At 46.0% G+C, this 20,318-nt stretch overlaps 1 long non-coding RNA gene across 1 annotated transcript in view; it reads left to right on the top strand.

Moving 5' to 3' along the window:
- Positions 1 to 18,963, top strand: part of LOC146027881 (uncharacterized) — a 111,573-nt gene extending 92,610 nt beyond the window's left edge. Inside the window, exons 2-3 of the long non-coding RNA XR_014455159.1 lie at positions 14,904 to 15,087; positions 18,886 to 18,963. This is a non-coding gene — a long non-coding RNA (uncharacterized LOC146027881). The remainder of the gene's footprint in view (positions 1 to 14,903; positions 15,088 to 18,885) is intronic.
- Positions 18,964 to 20,318: the final 1,355 nt, after the last annotated feature.

The raw sequence follows: 20,318 nt of genomic DNA, 5'->3' as shown, positions 1-20,318 counted from the left end.
TTATCACATTTAGGTTTGCATAGGTTGTACACCCGAACAATGTAAGGTAGCACCTGCTACACTTGCATAGTACATAGCCCTGCCCCAAAAAGAGGTACAGTGGGAATAGGGAGGGCGTAACCTCTTCTTGAGGGCAAGGCATGATTTTTCCATCATGTCTGGAACACCTTAAATCCTTTTGTGCCGTTTCTCTTGCAGTTAAGGGTCCTGTGAACTAGATTAGAGTGTGCCGTTTTTGTATTCTCCAATGGTTAGGCACCGGGAAAAGGTAAGGTAGCACCTGCTACACTTGCATAGTACATAGCCCTGCCACCAAAAAGAGGTAAAGTAAGCATTTGGAGGGTGAAATCTCTTTAGGGGGGCATGGCATTTGTTCCCACCATGATTAGAACACCCTAAAACCTTTTGTGCAGTTTCTCTTGCAGGTATTTGTCCAGTTATCTGGATTAAAGCGTGCCTATGTTGGATTTTGCAATGGTTGGGCACCAGGAAAAGGTAAGGTAGCACCTGCTACATTTGCATAGTAAAATGGGCCTACTCCCAAAAAGAGGTACAGTGGGAATTGGGAGGGAGGAACCTCTTCTTGGGGGCACGGCATGTTTTGCCATCTTGTCTGGAACACCTTAATACGTTTTGTGCAGTTTCTCTTGCAGGTACGGGCCCAGTGAACTGCATTAGAGCTTATCACATTTAGGTTTGCATAGGTTGTACACCCGAACAATGTAAGGTAGCACCTGCTACACTTGCATAGTACATAGCCCTGCCCAAAAAGAGGTATAGTGGGAATTGGGAGGGCGTAACCTCTTCTTGAGGGCAAGGCATGATTTTTCCATCATGTCTGGAACACCTTAAATCCTTTTGTGCCGTTTCTCTTGCAGTTAAGGGTCCTGTGAACTAGATTAGAGCGTGCCGTTTTTGTATTCTCCAATGGTTAGGCACCGGGAAAAGGTAAGGTAGCACCTGCTACACTTGCATAGTACATAGCCCTGCCCCAAAAAGAGGTACAGTGGGAATTGGGATGGAGGAACCTCTTCTTGGGGGCAGTGCTTTTTTTCCATTTTGTCTGGAACACCTTAAATCCTTTTGTGCAGTTTCTCTTGCAGGTAAGGGTCCTGTGAACTGGATTAGAGCGAGCCAGGTTTCGATTTTGCAATGGTATGGCACCAGGAGAAGGTAAGGTAGAACCTGCTACATTTTCATAGCAGATAGTGCTGCCTCCCAATAAAGGTACAGTGGGCATTGGGAGGGTGGAACCTCTTTTGAGGGGTCATGGCATTTTTTTCCACCGTGATTGGAACAACCTAAAACCTTTTGTGCAGTTTCTCTTGCAGGTATTTGTCCAGTTATCTGGATTAAAGCGTGCCTATGTTGGATTTTTCAATGGTTGGGCACCAGGAAAAGGTAAGGTAGCACCTGCTACATTTGCATAGTACATGGGCCTACTCCCAAAAAGAGGTACAGTCGGAATTGGGAGGAAGGAACCTCTTCTTGGGGGCACGGCATGTTTTTCAATCTTGTCTGGAACACCTTAATACGTTTTGTGCAGTTTCTCTTGCAGGTACGGGCCAAGTTAACTGGATTCAAGCGCTTCGTATTTAGATTTTGCATAGGTTGTACAACAGGAAAAGGTAAGGTAGCACCTGCTACACTTGCATAGTAAATAGCCCTGCCCCAAAAAAAGAGGTACAGTGGGAATTGGGAGGGAGAAACCTCTTCTTGGGGGCAGTGCATTTTTTTCCATCTTGTCTGGAACACCTTAAATCCTTTTGTGAAGTTTCTCTTGCAGGTAAGGGTCCTGTTAACTAGATTAGAGCATGCCTTGTTTGTATTCTGCATAGATTGTACACCAGGAAAAGGTAAGGCAGCACCTGCTACACTTGCATATTACATAGCCCTACCCCCAAAAAGAGGTACAGTGGAATTGGGAGGGTGGAACCTCTTCTTGAGGGCAAGGCATGATTTTTCCATCATGTCTGGAACACCTTAAATCCGTTTGTGCAGTTTCTCTTGCAGGTATAGGTCCTGTTAACTAGATTAGAGCGTGCCGTGTTTGTATGTTGCAATGGTTAGGCACCAGGAGAAGGTAAGGTAGCACCTGCTACACTTGCATATTACATAGCCCTGCCACCAAACATAGGTAAAGTAAGCATTGGGAGGGTGGAATCTCTTTTGGGGGGCATGGCATTTTTTTCCACCATGATTAGAACACCCTAAAACCGATTGTGCAGATTCTCTTGCAGATATTTGTCCAGTTATATAGATTGAAGCGTTCCTATGTTGGATTTTGCAATGGTTGGGCGCCAGGAAAAGGTAAGGTAGCACCTGCTACACTTGCATAGTACATGGCCCTACCCCCCAAAAAAAGTACAGTGGGAATTGGGAGGGAGGAACCTTTTCTTGGGGGCAGAGCATTTTTTTCCATCTTTTCTGGAATACCTTAAAACATTTTGTGCAGTTTCTCCTGCAGGTACGGGCCCAGTGAACTAGATTAGAGCTCATCGCATTTAGGTTTTGCATAGGTTGTACACCCGGAAAAGGTAAGGTAGACCCTTCTACACTTGCATAGTACATAGCCCTGCCCCAAAAATAGGTACAGTGGGAATTGGGAGGGCTGAACCTCTTCTTGAGGGCAAGGCATGATTTTTCCATCATGTCTGGAACACCTTAAATCCTTTTGTGTAGTTTATCTTGCAGGTAAGGGTCCTGTGAACTAGATTAGAGCGTGTCGTGTTTGTTAGGAACCGGGAAAAGGTAAGGTAGCACCTGCTACACTTTCATAGCACATAACCCTGCCACCAAAAAGAGGTAAAGTAAGCATTGGGAGGGTGGAATCTCATTTGAGGGACATGGCATTTTTTCCCACCATGATTAGAACACCCTAAAACCCATTGTGCAGATTCTCTTGCAGGTTCCAGTTATCTAGACTAAAGCGTGCCTATGTTGGATTTTGCAATAGTTGGGCGCCAGGAAAAGGTAAGGTAGCACCTGCTACACTTTCATAGCACATAGCCCTGCCCCCCCCCCCTTCCTAAAAAAAAAGGTGCAGTGATCATTGGGAGGGTAGAACCTCTTTTGGGGGTCATGGCATTTTTTTCCACCATGATTAAAACATCCTAAAACCTTTTGTGCAGTTTCTCTTGCAGGTATTTGTCCAGTTATCTGGATTAAAGCGTGCCTATGTTTGATTTTGCAATGGTTGGGCCCCAGGAAAAGGTAAGGTAGCACCTGCTACACTTGCATAGTACATAGCCCTGCCCCAAAAAGAGGTATAGTGGGAATTGGGAGGGCGGAACCTCTTCTTGAGGGCAAGGCATGATTTTACCATCATGTCTGGAACACCTTAAATCCTTTTGTGCCGTTTCTCTTGCAGGTAAGGGTCTTGTGAACTAGATTAGAGCGTGCCATGTTTGTAATCTCCAATGGTTAGGAACCGGGAAAAGGTAAGGTAGCACCTGCTACACTTGCATGTTACATCGCCCTGCCACCAAAAAGAGGTAAATTAAGCATTGGGAGGGTGGAATCTCTTTTGGGTGGCATGGCATTTGTTCCCACCAGGATTAGAACCCCCTAGAACCTTTTGTGCAGTTTATCTTGCAGGTATTTATCCAGTTATCTAGATTAAAGCGTGCCTATGTTGGATTTTGCAATAGTTGGGCGCCAGGAGAAGGTAAGGTAGCACCTGCTACATTTTCATAGCACATAGTGCTGCCTCCCAATAAATGTACAGTGGGCATTGGCAGGGTAGAACCTCTTTTGGGGGTCATGGCATTTTTTTCCACCATGATTAGAACATCCTAAAACCTTTTGTGCCGTTTCTCTTGCAGGTATTTGTCCAGTTATCTGGATTAAAGCGTGCCTATGTTGGATTTTGCAATGGTTGGGCACCAGGAAAAGGTAAGGTAGCACCTGCTACATTTGCATAGTACATGGGCCTACTCCCAAAAAGAGGTACAGCGGGAATTGGGAGGGAGGAACCTCTTCTTGGGGGCACGGCATGTTTTGCCATCTTGTCTGGAACACCTTAATACGTTTTGTGCAGTTTCTCTTGCAGGTACGGGCCCAGTGAACTGCATTAGAGCGTGCCGTGTTTGTATTCTCCAATGGTTAGGCACCAGGAAAAGGTAAGGTAGCACCTGCTACACTTGCATAGTACATAGCCCTGCCCCAAAAAGAGGTACAGTGGGAATTGGGATGGAGGAACCTCTTCTTGGGGGCAGTGCTTTTTTTCCATTTTGTCTGGAACACCTTAAATCCTTTTGTGCAGTTTCTCTTGCAGGTAAGGGTCCTGTGAACTGGATTAGAGCGAGCCAGGTTTCGATTTTGCAATCGTATGGCACCAGGAGAAGGTAAGGTAGCACCTGCTACATTTTCATCGCACATAGTGCTGCCTCCCAATAAAGGTACAGTGGGCATTGGGAGGGTGGAACCTCTTTTGAGGGGTCATGGCATTTTTTTCCACCGTGATTGGAACAACCTAAAACCTTTTGTGCAGTTTCTCTTGCAGGTATTTGTCCAGTTATCTGGATTAAAGCGTGCCTATGTTGGATTTTTCAATGGTTGGGCACCAGGAAAAGGTAAGGTAGCACCTGCTACATTTGCATAGTACATGGGCCTACTCCCAAAAAGAGGTACAGTCGGAATTGGGAGGAAGGAACCTCTTCTTGGGGGCACGGCATGTTTTTCCATCTTGTCTGGAACACCTTAATACGTTTTGTGCAGTTTCTCTTGCAGGTACGGGCCAAGTTAACTGGATTCAAGCGCTTCGTATTTAGATTTTGCATAGGTTGTACAACAGGAAAAGGTAAGGTAGCACCTGCTTCACTTGCATAGTAAATAGCCCTGCCCCAAAAAAGAGGTACAGTGGGAATTGGGAGGGAGAAACCTCTTCTTGGGGGCAGTGCATTTTTTTCCATCTTGTCTGGAACACCTTAAATCATTTTGTGAAGTTTCTCTTGCAGGTAAGGGTCCTGTTAACTAGATTAGAGCATGCCTTGTTTGTATTCTGCATAGATTGTACACCAGGAAAAGGTAAGGCAGCACTTGCTACACTTGCATATTACATAGCCCTGCCCCCAAAAAGAGGTACAGTGGAATTGGGAGGGTGGAACCTCTTCTTGAGGGCAAGGCATGATTTTTCCATCATGTCGGGAACACCTTAAATCCGTTTGTGCAGTTTCTCTTGCAGGTACGGGTCCTGTTAACTAGATTAGAGCGTGCCGTGTTTTTATGTTGCAATGGTTAGGCACCAGGAGAAGGTAAGGTAGCACCTGCTACACTTGAATATATCATAGCCCTGCCACCAAACATAGGTAAAGTAAGCATTGGGAGGGTGGAATCTCTTTTGGGGGGCATGGATTTTGCAATAGTTGGGTGCCAGGAAAAGGTAAGGTAGCACCTGCTACACTTTCATAGCACATAGCCCTGCCCCCCCCCCCCTAAAAAAAAGGTGCAGTGGGCATTGGGAGGGTAGAACCTCTTTTGGGGGTCATGGCATTTTTTTCCACCATGATTAGAACATCCTAAAACCTTTTGTGCAGTTTCTCTTGCAGGTATTTGTCCAGTTATCTGGATTAAAACGTGCCTATGTTGGATTTTGCAATGGTTGGGCGCCAGGAAAAGGTAAGGTAGCACCTGCTACACTTGCATAGTACATGGCCCTACCCCCCAAAAAAAGTACAGTGGGAATTGGGAGGGAGGAACCTTTTCTTGGGGGCAGAGCATTTTTTTCCATCTTTTCTGGAATACCTTAAAACATTTTGTGCAGTTTCTCCTGCAGGTACGGGCCCAGTGAACTAGATTAGAGCTCATCGCATTTAGGTTTTGCATAGGTTGTACACCCGGAAAAGGTAAGGTAGACCCTTCTACACTTGCATAGTACATAGCCCTGCCCCAAAAATAGGTACAGTGGGAATTGGGAGGGCTGAACCTCTTCTTGAGGGCAAGGCATGATTTTTCCATCATGTCTGGAACACCTTAAATCCTTTTGTGTAGTTTATCTTGCAGGTAAGGGTCCTGTGAACTAGATTAGAGCGTGTCGTGTTTGTTAGGAACCGGGAAAAGGTAAGGTAGCACCTGCTACACTTTCATAGCACATAACCCTGCCACCAAAAAGAGGTAAAGTAAGCATTGGGAGGGTGGAATCTCATTTGAGGGACATGGCATTTTTTCCCACCATGATTAGAACACCCTAAAACCCATTGTGCAGATTCTCTTGCAGGTTCCAGTTATCTAGACTAAAGCGTGCCTATGTTGGATTTTGCAATAGTTGGGCGCCAGGAAAAGGTAAGGTAGCACCTGCTACACTTTCATAGCACATAGCCCTGCCCCCCCCCCCCCCTTCCTAAAAAAAAAGGTGCAGTGATCATTGGGAGGGTAGAACCTCTTTTGGGGGTCATGGCATTTTTTTCCACCATGATTAAAACATCCTAAAACCTTTTGTGCAGTTTCTCTTGCAGGTATTTGTCCAGTTATCTGGATTAAAGCGTGCCTATGTTTGATTTTGCAATGGTTGGGCGCCAGGAAAAGGTAAGGTAGCACCTGCTACACTTGCATAGTACATAGCCCTGCCCTAAAAAGAGGTATAGTGGGAATTGGGAGGGCGGAACCTCTTCTTGAGGGCAAGGCATGATTTTACCATCATGTCTGGAACACCTTAAATCCTTTTGTGCCGTTTCTCTTGCAGGTAAGGGTCTTGTGAACTAGATTAGAGCGTGCCATGTTTGTAATCTCCAATGGTTAGGAACCGGGAAAAGGTAAGGTAGCACCTGCTACACTTGCATGTTACATCGCCCTGCCACCAAAAAGAGGTAAATTAATCATTGGGAAGGTGGAATCTCTTTTGGGTGGCATGGCATTTGTTCCCACCAGGATTAGAACCCCCTAGAACCTTTTGTGCAGTTTATCTTGCAGGTATTTATCCAGTTATCTAGATTAAAGCGTGCCTATGTTGGATTTTGCAATAGTTGGGCGCCAGGAGAAGGTAAGGTAGCACCTGCTACATTTTCATAGCACATAGTGCTGCCTCCCAATAAATGTACAGTGGGCATTGGCAGGGTAGAACCTCTTTTGGGGGTCATGGCATTTTTTTCCACCATGATTAGAACATCCTAAAACCTTTTGTGCCGTTTCTCTTGCAGGTATTTGTCCAGTTATCTGGATTAAAGCGTGCCTATGTTGGATTTTGCAATGGTTGGGCACCAGGAAAAGGTAAGGTAGCACCTGCTACATTTGCATAGTACATGGGCCTACTCCCAAAAAGAGGTACAGCGGGAATTGGGAGGGAGGAACCTCTTCTTGGGGGCACGGCATGTTTTGCCATCTTGTCTGGAACACCTTAATACGTTTTGTGCAGTTTCTCTTGCAGGTACGGGCCCAGTGAACTGCATTAGAGCGTGCCGTGTTTGTATTCTCCAATGGTTAGGCACCAGGAAAAGGTAAGGTAGCACCTGCTACACTTGCATAGTACATAGCCCTGCCCCAAAAAGAGGTACAGTGGGAATTGGGATGGAGGAACCTCTTCTTGGGGGCAGTGCTTTTTTTCCATTTTGTCTGGAACACCTTAAATCCTTTTGTGCAGTTTCTCTTGCAGGTAAGGGTCCTGTGAACTGGATTAGAGCGAGCCAGGTTTCGATTTTGCAATCGTATGGCACCAGGAGAAGGTAAGGTAGCACCTGCTACATTTTCATAGCACATAGTGCTGCCTCCCAATAAAGGTACAGTGGGCATTGGGAGGGTGGAACCTCTTTTGAGGGGTCATGGCATTTTTTTCCACCGTGATTGGAACAACCTAAAACCTTTTGTGCAGTTTCTCTTGCAGGTATTTGTCTAGTTATCTGGATTAAAGCGTGCCTATGTTGGATTTTTCAATGGTTGGGCACCAGGAAAAGGTAAGGTAGCACCTGCTACATTTGCATAGTACATGGGCCTACTCCCAAAAAGAGGTACAGTCGGAATTGGGAGGAAGGAACCTCTTCTTGGGGGCACGGCATGTTTTTCCATCTTGTCTGGAACACCTTAATACGTTTTGTGCAGTTTCTCTTGCAGGTACGGGCCAAGTTAACTGGATTCAAGCGCTTCGTATTTAGATTTTGCATAGGTTGTACAACAGGAAAAGGTAAGGTAGCACCTGCTTCACTTGCATAGTAAATAGCCCTGCCCCCAAAAAGAGGTACAGTGGAATTGGGAGGGTGGAACCTCTTCTTGAGGGCAAGGCATGATTTTTCCATCATGTCGGGAACACCTTAAATCCGTTTGTGCAGTTTCTCTTGCAGGTACGGGTCCTGTTAACTAGATTAGAGCGTGCCGTGTTTTTATGTTGCAATGGTTAGGCACCAGGAGAAGGTAAGGTAGCACCTGCTACACTTGAATATATCATAGCCCTGCCACCAAACATAGGTAAAGTAAGCATTGGGAGGGTGGAATCTCTTTTGGGGGGCATGGATTTTGCAATAGTTGGGTGCCAGGAAAAGGTAAGGTAGCACCTGCTACACTTTCATAGCACATAGCCCTGCCCCCCCCCCCCCTAAAAAAAAGGTGCAGTGGGCATTGGGAGGGTAGAACCTCTTTTGGGGGTCATGGCATTTTTTTCCACCATGATTAGAACATCCTAAAACCTTTTGTGCAGTTTCTCTTGCAGGTATTTGTCCAGTTATCTGGATTAAAACGTGCCTATGTTGGATTTTGCAATGGTTGGGCGCCAGGAAAAGGTAAGGTAGCACCTGCTACACTTGCATAGTACATAGCCCTGCCCCAAAAAGAGGTATAGTGGGAATTGGGAGGGCGGAACCTCTTCTTGAGGGCAAGGCATGATTTTACCATCATGTCTGGAACACCTTAAATCCTTTTGTGCCGTTTCTCTTGCAGGTAAGGTTCTTGTGAACTAGATTAGAGCGTGCCGTGTTTGTAATCTCCAATGGTTAGGAACCGGGAAAAGGTAAGGTAGCACCTGCTACACTTGCATGTTACATCGCCCTGCCACCAAAAAGAGGTAAATTAAGCATTGGGAGGGTGGAATCTCTTTTGGGGGGCATTGCATTTGTTCCCACCATGATTAGAACACCCTAGAACCTTTTGTGCAGTTTATCTTGCAGGTATTTATCCAGTTATCTAGATTAAAGCGTGCCTATGTTGGATTTTGCAATAGTTGGGCGCCAGGAGAAGGTAAGGTAGCACCTGCTACATTTTCATAGCACATAGTGCTGCCTCCCAATAAAGGTACAGTGGGCATTGGGAGGGTAGAACCTCTTTTGGGGGTCATGGCATTTTTTTCCACCATGATTAGAACATCCTAAAACCTTTTGTGCCGTTTCTCTTGCAGGTATTTGTCCAGTTATCTGGATTAAAGCGTGCCTATGTTGGATTTTGCAATGGTTGGGCACCAGGAAAAGGTAAGGTAGCACCTGCTACATTTGCATAGTACATGGGCCTACTCCCAAAAAGAGGTACAGTGGGAATTGGGAGGGAGGAACCTCTTCTTGGGGGCACGGCATGTTTTGCCATCTTGTCTGGAACACCTTAATACGTTTTGTGCAGTTTCTCTTGCAGGTACGGGCCCAGTGAACTGCATTAGAGCGTGCCGTGTTTGTATTCTCCAATGGTTAGGCACCAGGAAAAGGTAAGGTAGCACCTGCTACACTTGCATAGTACATAGCCCTGCCCCAAAAAGAGGTACAGTGGGAATTGGGATGGAGGAACCTCTTCTTGGGGGCAGTGCTTTTTTTCCATTTTGTCTGGAACACCTTAAATCCTTTTGTGCAGTTTCTCTTGCAGGTAAGGGTCCTGTGAACTGAATTAGAGCGAGCCGGGTTTCGATTTTGCAATGGTATGGCACCAGGAGAAGGTAAGGTAGCACCTGCTACATTTTCATAGCACATAGTGCTGCCTCCCAATAAAGGTTCAGTGGGCATTGGGAGGGTGGAACCTCTTTTGAGGGGTCATGGCATTTTTTTCCACCGTGATTGGAACAACCTAAAACCTTTTGTGCAGTTTCTCTTGCAGGTATTTGTCCAGTTATCTGGATTAAAGCGTGCCTATGTTGGATTTTTCAATGGTTGAGCACCAGGAAAAGGTAAGGTAGCACCTGCTACATTTGCTTAGTACATGGGCCTACTCCCAAAAAGAGGTACAGTCGGAATTGGGAGGAAGGAACCTCTTCTTGGGGGCACGGCATGTTTTTCCATCTTGTCTGGAACACCTTAATACGTTTTGTGCAGTTTCTCTTGCAGGTACGGGCCAAGTTAACTGGATTCAAGCGCTTCGTATTTAGATTTTGCATAGGTTGTACAACAGGAAAAGGTAAGGTAGCACCTGCTTCACTTGCATAGTAAATAGCCCTGCCCCAAAAAAGAGGTACAGTGGGAATTGGGAGGGAGAAACCTCTTCTTGGGGGCAGTGCATTTTTTTCCATCTTGTCTGGAACACCTTAAATCCTTTTGTGAAGTTTCTCTTGCAGGTAAGGGTCCTGTTAACTAGATTAGAGCATGCCTTGTTTGTATTCTGCATAGATTTTACACCAGGAAACGTAAGGCAGCACTTGCTACACTTGCATATTACATAGCCCTGCCCCCAAAAAGAGGTACAGTGGAATTGGGAGGGTGGAACCTCTTCTTGAGGGCAAGGCATGATTTTTCCATCATGTCTGGAACACCTTAAATCCGTTTGTGCAGTTTCTCTTGCAGGTACGGGTCCTGTTAACTAGATTAGAGCGTGCCGTGTTTTTATGTTGCAATGGTTAGGCACCAGGAGAAGGTAAGGTAGCACCTGCTACACTTGCATATTACATAGCCCTGCCACCAAACATAGGTAAAGTAAGCATTGGGAGGGTGGAATCTCTTTTGGGGGGCATGGCATTTTTTTCCACCATGATTAGAACACCCTAAAACCGATTGTGCAGATTCTCTTGCAGGTATTTGTCCAGTTATATAGATTAAATCGTTCCTATGTTGGATTTTGCAATGGTTGGGCGCCAGGAAAAGGTAAGGTAGCACCTGCTACACTTGCATAGTACATGGCCCTACCCCCCAAAAAAAGTACAGTGGGAATTGGGAGGGAGGAACCTTTTCTTGGGGGCAGAGAATTTTTTTCCATCTTTTCTGGAATACCTTAAAACATTTTGTGCAGTTTCTCCTGCAGGTACGGGCCCAGTGAACTGGATTAGAGCTCATCGCATTTAGGTTTTGCATAGTTTGTACACCCGGAAAAGGTAAGGTAGCACCTTCTACACTTGCATAGTACATAGCCCTGCCCCAAAAAGAGGTACAGTGGGAATTGGGAGGGCGGAACCTCTTCTTGAGGGCAAGGCATGATTTTTCCATCATGTCTGGAACACCTAAAATCCTTTTGTGTAGTTTCTCTTGCAGATAAGGGTCCTGTGAACTAGATTAGAGCGTGTCGTGTTTGTTAGGAATCGGGAAAAGGTAAGCTAGCACCTGCTACACTTTCATAGCACATAGCCCTGCCACCAAAAAGAGGTAAAGTAAGCATTGGGAGGGTGGAATCTCATTTGAGGGACATGGCATTTTTTCCCACCATGATTAGAACACCCTAAAACCCATTGTGCAGATTCTCTTGCAGGTTCCAGTTATCTAGACTAAAGCGTGCCTATGTTGGATTTTGCAATAGTTGGGCGCCAGGAAAAGGTAAGGTAGCACCTGCTACACTTTCATAGCACATAGCACTGCCCCCCCCCCCCCCCCTAAAAAAAAAGGTGCAGTGGGCATTGGGAGGGTAGAACCTCTTTTGGGGGTCATGGCATTTTTTTCCACCATGATTAGAACATCCTAAAACCTTTTGTGCAGTTTCTCATGCTGGTATTTGTCCAGTTATCTGGATTAAAGCGTGCCTATGTTGGATTTTGCAATGGTTGGGCGCCAGGAAAAGGTAAGGTAGCATCTGCTACATTTTCATAGCACATAGTGCTGCCTCCCAATAAAGGTACAGTGGGCATTGGGAGTGTAGAACCTCTTTTGGGGGTCATGGCATTTTTTTCCACCATGATTTGAACACCCTAAAACCTTTTTTGCAGTTTCTCTTGCAGGTATTTGTCCAGTTATCTAGATTAAAGCGTGCCTATGTTGGATTTTGCAATAGTGGGCGCCAGGTAAAGGTAAGGTAGCACCTGCTACACTTTCACAGCACATAGCCCTGGCCCCCCCCTCCCCCCCCCCCCCCCCAAAAAAAAGGTACAGTGGGCATTGGGAGGGTGGAACCTCGTTTGGGGGTCATGGAATTTTTTTCCACCATGATTAGAACATCTGAAAACCTTTTGTGCAGTTTCTCTTGCAGGTATTTGTCCAGTTTTCTGGATTAAAGCGTGCCTATGTTGGATTTTGCAATGGTTGGGCGCCAGGAAAAGGTAAGGTAGCATCTGCTACATTTTCATAGCACATAGTGCTGCCTCTCAGTAAAGGTACAGTGGGCATTGGGAGGGTAGAACCTCTTTTGGGGGTCATGGCATTTTTTTCCACCATGATTTGTACACCCTAAAACCTTTTGTGCAGTTTCTCATGCAGGTATTGGTCCAGTTATCTGGATTAAAGCGTGCTGGTGTTCGATTTTGCAATGGTTGGGCGCCAGGAAAAGGTAAGGTAGCACCTGCTACACTTGCATAGTACATAGCCCTGCCCCAAAAAGAGGTACAGTGGGAATTGGGAGGGCGGAACCTCTTCTTGAGGGCAAGGCATGATTTTACCATCATGGCTGGAACACCTTAAATCCTTTTGTGCCGTTTCTCTTGCAGGTAAGGGTCTTGTGAACTAGATTAGAGCGTGCCGTGTTTGTATTCTCCAATGGTTAGGAACCAGGAAAAGGTAAGGTAGCACCAGCTACACTTGCATATTACATAGCCCTGCCACCAAAAAGAGGTAAAGTAAGCATTGGGAGGGTGGAATCTCTTTTGGGGGGCATGGCATTTGTTCCCACCATGATTAGAACACCCTAAAACCTTTTGTGCAGTTTCTCTTGCAGGTATTTATCCAGTTATCTAGATTAAAGCGTGCCTATGTTGGATTTTGCAATAGTTGGGCGCTAGGAGAAGGTAAGGTAGCACCTGCTACATTTTCATAGCACATAGTGCTGCCTCCCAATAAAGGTACAGTGGGCATTGGGAGGGTAGAACCTCTTTTGGGGGTCATGGCATTTTTTTGCACCATGATTAGAACATCCTAAAACCTTTTGTGGAGTTTCTCTTGCAGGTATTTGTCCAGTTATCTGGATTAAAGCGTGCCTATGTTGGATTTTGCAATGGTTGGGCACCAGGAGAAGGTAAGGTAGCACCTGCTACATTTTCATAGCACATAGTGCTGCCTCCCAATAAATGTACAGTGGGCATTGGGAGGGTGGAACCTCTTTTGGGGGGGTCATGGCATTTTTTTCCACCATGATTAGAACACCCTAAAACCTTTTGTGCAGTTTCTCTTGCAGGTATTGGTCCAGTTATCTGGATTAAAGCGTGTCGGTGTTCGATTTTGCAATGGTTGGGCGCCAGGAAAAGGTAAGGTAGCACCTGCTACACTTGCATAGTACATAGCCCTGCCCCAAAAAGAGGTACAGTGGGAATTGGGAGGGCGGAACCTCTTCTTGAGGGCAAGGCATGATTTTCCCATCATGTCTGGAACACCTTAAATCCTTTTGTGCCGTTTCTCTTGCAGGTAAGGGTCCTGTGAATTAGATTAGAGTGTGCCGTGTTTGTATTCTCCAATGGTTAGGAGCCTGGAAAAGGTAAGGTAGCACCTGCTACACTTGCATATTACATAACCCTGCCACCAAAAAGAGGTAAAGTTAGCATTGGGAGGGGGGAATCTCTTTTGGGGGGCATGGCATTTGTTCCCACCATGATTAGAACACCCTAAAACCTTTTGTGCAGTTTCTCTTGCAGGTATTTATCCAGCTATCTGGATTAAAGTGTGCCTATGTTGGATTTTGCAATGGTTGGGCACCAGGAAAAGGTAAGGTAGCACCTACTACATTTGCATAGTACATGGGCCTACTCCCAAAAAGAGGTACAGTGGGAATTGGGAGGGAGGAACCTCTTCTTGGGAGCACGGCATGTTTTGCCATCTTGTCTGGAACACCTTAATACTGTGGTCTCCATCCTTTTTTGGGTCGGGAGCTACTCGCGACAAAATAAACCCCCGAAGAACTACTAAAGTAAAAAAAATAAAAAAATCGGCATAATATCCCAAAAAATGCCCTTGACACATAATGCCACAAACTGTAATGCCCCTGACACATTATGCCACACACTGCAATGCCCCAAAACATACCTCCCAACACTGGAGGCAGAGGAGAAGAGTCATCTGCGCGTGCCGAAGGCCCGCGCCAAAAATTAGAAGGTTCAGCTACTACCGTGGAACTCCTGCGAGGCTACATCCCTCATTTTTTCCACACACACACACACAATGCCCATTATACATATGCCCAACAACGTGATACTCCGTTATACAAATGCCCCACACCGTGATGCTCCATTATACTTATGCCACACCGTGATACTCCATTATACATATGCCACACACCGTGATGCACCATTATATATATGCCACACACCGTGATACTCCATTATACATATGCCACACACTGTGATGAACCATTATACATATGCCACACCGTGATACTCCATTATACATATGCCACACACCGTGATACTCCATTATACATATGCCACACCGTGATACTCCATTATACATATGCCACACACCGTGATGCACCATTATACATATGCCACACACCGTGATGCACCACTATACATATGCCACACACCGTGATGCACCATTATACATATGCCACACACCGTGATGCACCATTATACATATGCACCATTATACATATGCCACACACCGTGATGCACCATTATACATATGCCACACACCTGATTGTGTCATTTCTGTTCTTGTCATTTGCTACAGATATGCCGGAGCGACTGGATGCTGTGCAGGCTGTTCTGTGGGACAAGGAAATAGGAGTCTGGTTGGACTTTAATATAGAGGATAATAGACACAATCCAAACTTCTACCCCACCAACTTGGCTCCACTTTGGGCCTCATGTTACTCTGGCACGAGGCTGTGGACAAAGCAGTCTCCTACTTAGAGGTAATTAATTATCTTGTATTATATTATTTTTCTATTTGTTCCTAATTGTATTACATACTCCAGGCTTGCCTACCCTCCTGGAATTGCCGTGAGGCTCCCGAAAATCGGGTCCCCCGGGAAGGTGGGCAATCCTCCCGCATTGGCCAGGCAGCCCCCGCACCCCCTTCCCTGCAGCACAAAATTACCTTTTTTTGCGGGTCCGCGAATTACGTTGTTTGACTGTCGTGGGGGTGGGGCTTGATGACGTCTGCCTGTCCCGCCCCCCTGACTTGCTGCTGTCAGCAAGTATGACATACTCCTATGGTATTGATTCCATCTGTTAATATCGAAATTCGTGCAGACCCTAGTGCGGGATCAAAACCTAAACACTTGCCAATACTGAGAGAGCGGTCCAATCAGGAACTATAGGTGCGCCATGTATCCCAGAATTCCAATGGCAGGCCAGGTTCCTGCCACTGGAAAAGTTTATTTACAAACGCATTATTACTGGTTACTACTGAAGTAATATGTAAGAATATATATAATGTAATATAACGTATGAAGTAGCTTTTATGAATTTGGCAGAGTATATATAATGGGGTATATTGGTTTGCAAATCCACTGTACTGGTTTCTCATTTCCCTACAGTATTTGGCATGATGTTACATTACCTATTTGCTTTCTCAATGCCAAAACGTAAAAAAAAAAAACTTTTTGAAAAATAAAACTGATTTAAAATCTTACTTATATTGTCTGTATTATTTATAAATAGTGATAAAGATTTTCATGAATAGATGAGCAGGACCCTCATCCCTCGTGTGCTTTCCTTCTCTTAATGTCCCATACACTATGCGATTTGGGCCAATTCCGGTAGATCAAGCTGAGATATTGGGTGAAATCGGTCCAAATCGCATGTGTAGAATATCCGTTCTGATGCACAGTCCTGTGTTCATCGGAGTGGAGTCGGAGGTTGGACATTCGGCGGGGGATCAGGTGCGACTTCTCCCTTCAGAGAATTTGCATAGTGCATGGGGGCCTTTACTTAAGCCATCTTTGATAGCACCAAACCCTGTGGTTTTCTACCACGCTGATACCCTGCAGATGTAGCTATAGTTATGTGCCCTGTACTTGTCCTCTATTGTATTCAGCTGTAGGTCACTGTTTCCCTCATTTGTATATGTGGTGCCATATAAATAAAGTATAATAACCATAATAATATGCGATCAGTGGCAAACGCAGGATTTTCAGAAGGGGGTTTCCAGAGGGGCGGAGCAAAGCATGGAGATGGACACTTAGGTGACCCAGTATATGCCGGGTCAGTTAAAGTATTATAGATAGACCAAATGTATATAAATAATATTAATAATAAAAAAAAATATATATATATATACATACATACACATACATACATACAGGGGCGTCAACAGCAGTGTAGACCCCTGCGCATAGCAATGTATTGGGGCCCCTGTCAGGAATGTGCTATGAAGCCCCATCACCCATCTACTGGTAGTGTCCTAGCATAATTATTAAAAGATCTATGTATCAGAATCAGAATCAACTTTATTGGCCATGTGTGCTTGTGCACACTAGGAATTTTTTGTGGATCGTATTACATAGCAAGAATACGATAAAACCACTAACAGCACACGTTATGTATAACTGATTGACGTACCTGGCATTGTCCTGGTTTAAGCCTTTGAGTTATTAAATTATCAATGAGTTGGATATAACGGTTATCATTTATAAATAATTGGCAGCTCTTCCAACACACCCATGGGGTGGCTGCTGAGTGTCGTTTTTTTTTTGTTGGGGTTTCGCCAGTAGCCCTATTCCCCAGTTTTCCTTCAGGTGTAAAAGTTTCCATACACGTTACAATTATTGAATACAGTATTGTATATAATACTGTATACAATAATTGTAACGTGTATGGGTACCTTTACTGCCAGCCCGATTGCTGTTCATGTGTGCAATGTGTAATGACCAACCTTGAAAGGAGTGTACACCGTAAGATGCTGTGGCTTTGGTCTCAAATTGCGGTTGGGGATTCTTTGCTGGATACAGGGAGGAAAATCACGCAGCGGCCTTGCACTTTTTCTCACTTGATAAATATTCCCAGACCTGGGCAGGATCCCACGGCCATGCTCTGGAGGATGAGGGACTTCCGGCAGCACTGTGGTCCCTCTGACGCCCTCGGAAGTCTTATTGGGGACACAGACAGGGTTTCTCTCCACTCGCGTCTTGATAAACTTGGCCTTGCTTCCGTAGGTCATTGTGCTGCGGGATTCTTCATAAGCACTATCCGCAGGGCTGATGTGCGTGATCATAACCAATCGGCTTTTCCCGCTCAGTGCTCCCTTTAGCAGCCAGGTCAGCTTGCTGTCCCGATAGTTTATATGGCTGCCTGGTCTGTCACGCAGCGCCATGATACACATCCTGAGGGTAAGAAGGGATCGGTTGATGTATCCTCCTTCTTTCATGGTCTGGCCGCTGTTCTTAGTCTGGCTTGCTCGTTCTGATCCCGCAAGGTCTACCATGTACAACTTGCCTGTGCTCACACTATCACTGGCTGTCTGCTTTATGGTGACCTGCAATACTGCATGTGAGCGGGATGATGTCTTATTAGCGGCTGTGGGAGCTTCTGTGCGCCGCTTGTTGCCCTTCTTCAGCAGGGTCATGGCTTCCTCAGGAGTGCTAAGGGAGAATGTAGAAATCCCTTCTATGTTGGTGTTGCCATTGGGATCCTCTCTGAGGACCAAAGACCTAGAGGAAGGTCTTAATAGGTCTCGGACGGTTTCATTATAGATCTCCGCGTATGATAATGATACGGAGAAATTCTTTTTTTCCCCAGTCTCCTCAATGGCTTTAAACAGGTCCTTCAGGGTGCGATATATTACTCCAGGTTCGCGGTCCTTACCCATCATGGTGAAGGTCTTTCCGGTGCCTGTGGGGCCGTAGGCAAATATGGCAGCATTGTACCCGGACAGGATGTCACCCAATAAGGGCTTCACTGTGGAATCATACACAGTCTCCTGGGTAGCTGCCTGGTCAAACACCTGGTTAAATTGGAATGTTGTTTCTCTTGTCCTGGTGGAGCGCAGGACATCATTAGGATCCTCACCGGGGTCCTGCAATAGCACTGTCTGCGGTCCGAGCTGGTGTGTGATGCATCGGGCGCGGTTCTTAGTCTCCGTCAAATTAATGGGACGGATGCGCAGAGCGACAGTCATTTGGTGGTCTATAGCTTTATTAGCTTTCGCCTTCTTCATTTTATATCAAACTTCAATCTTCAGAAAAGAGTGAAAAATTATCTGTGTTGGCACAAGTCCAGCAATATTAGATATGACTCAGGAAGCAGTCAGCTGCCAGTGTTCTACCCATCACAGCCCATTGTGACATCATCGGCCCATTGTGACATCATCGGCCCATTGTGACATCACTAGCTGCCATATGGCAGAAGGGCACTGCTATGTATCTCATCCAGGGTCTGCTGTTACAGAAGTGGTATCGTCTTCTGGTCCCCCTGGGATGTCTTACCTCTTACTTATTTACGTGATAAAAGTTAATAGGCACAAAGAACCTTTTATCTCTGCATGTTTGTAGCCATACACAGCAGTGGGAGCAATTGTATTAGTTCTGAAAGAAAATATATGTTGCCCACAGATGCCAGTGGAAGTGCGCCTCCAGTGGCCAAATTATTAATTACTTTAGTATAGTGTGAATACTGCTTCATCTCTCGCGGCAGTTTTATAATCAGGAGAAATATACTAACCATGTACAGTTACCTTGTAATAAACCAGCTCATGTCCTCTCTTTCTGCAGTACAATGCATTAAGGACCGCCAAGGATATTATGCCAAGGATCCTTACAAAAACCATGATGGGGACTGGGACAGATGAGGATATGTTAATCCAAATTCTCATCACCAGGGCAGAGGTAACAGGCTATAGTTTGAGAATGGACATTGTGCTGCTAGGAGGACGCAGAGTGTTTCTCACTGATAAGATCACAACATGTGCTGTATGGCCATTCACACAAATTAGGGCCCTTATTCAGATCTGATCGCAGAACAAATTTGTTCTCAAAATGGGCAAAACCATGTGCCCTCCAGGTGGGACAGATGTAACATGTGTAGAGAGAGTTAGATTTTGTTTCTGTGCAGGGTAAATACTGACTGCATTATTTTGACACTGCAATTTAGATTTCAGTTTCAAAACACCCCACCCAAATGTAACTCTCTCTGCACATGTTACATCTGCCCCACCTGCAGTGCACAAGGTTTTGCCCATATTGAGAACAATTTTGTACTGCGATCAGATCTGAATAAGGGCCTAGGTCAATCCATTTTATTTAACAACATTATCAGAACAATTGGTCTTTTGTTAAAGTTTATTTCACCATTTTTCCAATTGGCTGTATTATAATTTCTATATTGTATCCAGGGCCGGTGCAAGCCCTGTTAGCGCCCAAGGCGACCCCCCCGCACGCCCGCCCCCTCTCTCCCCAACGGGGGTGCGGGTGCTGTCCACCGGCAGGGGGGGGAGGGGCAGCAGATTGCCTCCATAGTAGCTCCACAGCCGGGCTGCGGGGGGGGGGGGGGGGGGGGGGAGGAGGTGTGCGGCCGCTACAGGGGAGAGGGGACTGCAGAGGGGTGGTGGCAGGCAGGCGGAGTGCTGACTAGGTGGCGGGAGCTGGGGGCCGCCGTCCACCGCTGGCCTGGCTGCGGACGACCAGGCAGAGGCAGCAAGTTTTACACGGGGTGCTCCAGCGTGTGTGTGTGGGGGGGAAGCACTCACCCGCCTGGCAGATTGATGCTGCAGCTTCTCCTTCCTCCGGCGGCTCTCCAGTCTCCTCTGCGGTAGCTTTCCTGCTGCTGGCCTGCAGCTCACTACCGCCCTCCAGTGGCCGGCGCCCTAGGCAAATGCCTAAACCTGCCTAGTGGTGGCGCCGGCCCTGGTCCTGTGAACTAGATTAGAGCGTGCTGTGTTTGTATTCTCCAATGGTTAGGCACCAGGAGAAGGTAAGGTAGCACCTGCTACATTTTCATAGCACATAGTGCTGCCTCTTAATAAAGGTACAGTGGGCATTGGGAGGGTGGAACCACTTTTGGGGGGTCATGGCATTTTTTTCCACCGTGATTAGAACACCATTAATCCTTTTGTGCAGTTTCTCTTGCAGGTATTTGTCCAGCTATCTGGATTAAAGCGTGCCTATGTTGGATTTTGCAATGGTTGGGCACCAGGAAAAAGTAAGGT

This window comes from Crinia signifera, chromosome 1 (assembly GCF_055691185.1).
Source record: "Crinia signifera chromosome 1, ASM5569118v1, whole genome shotgun sequence".
NCBI classification, from domain to species: domain Eukaryota; kingdom Metazoa; phylum Chordata; class Amphibia; order Anura; family Myobatrachidae; genus Crinia; species Crinia signifera.
The sequence above is the reverse complement of the archived record's forward strand: the minus strand, read 5'-3'. Positions and strand labels throughout refer to the sequence as shown.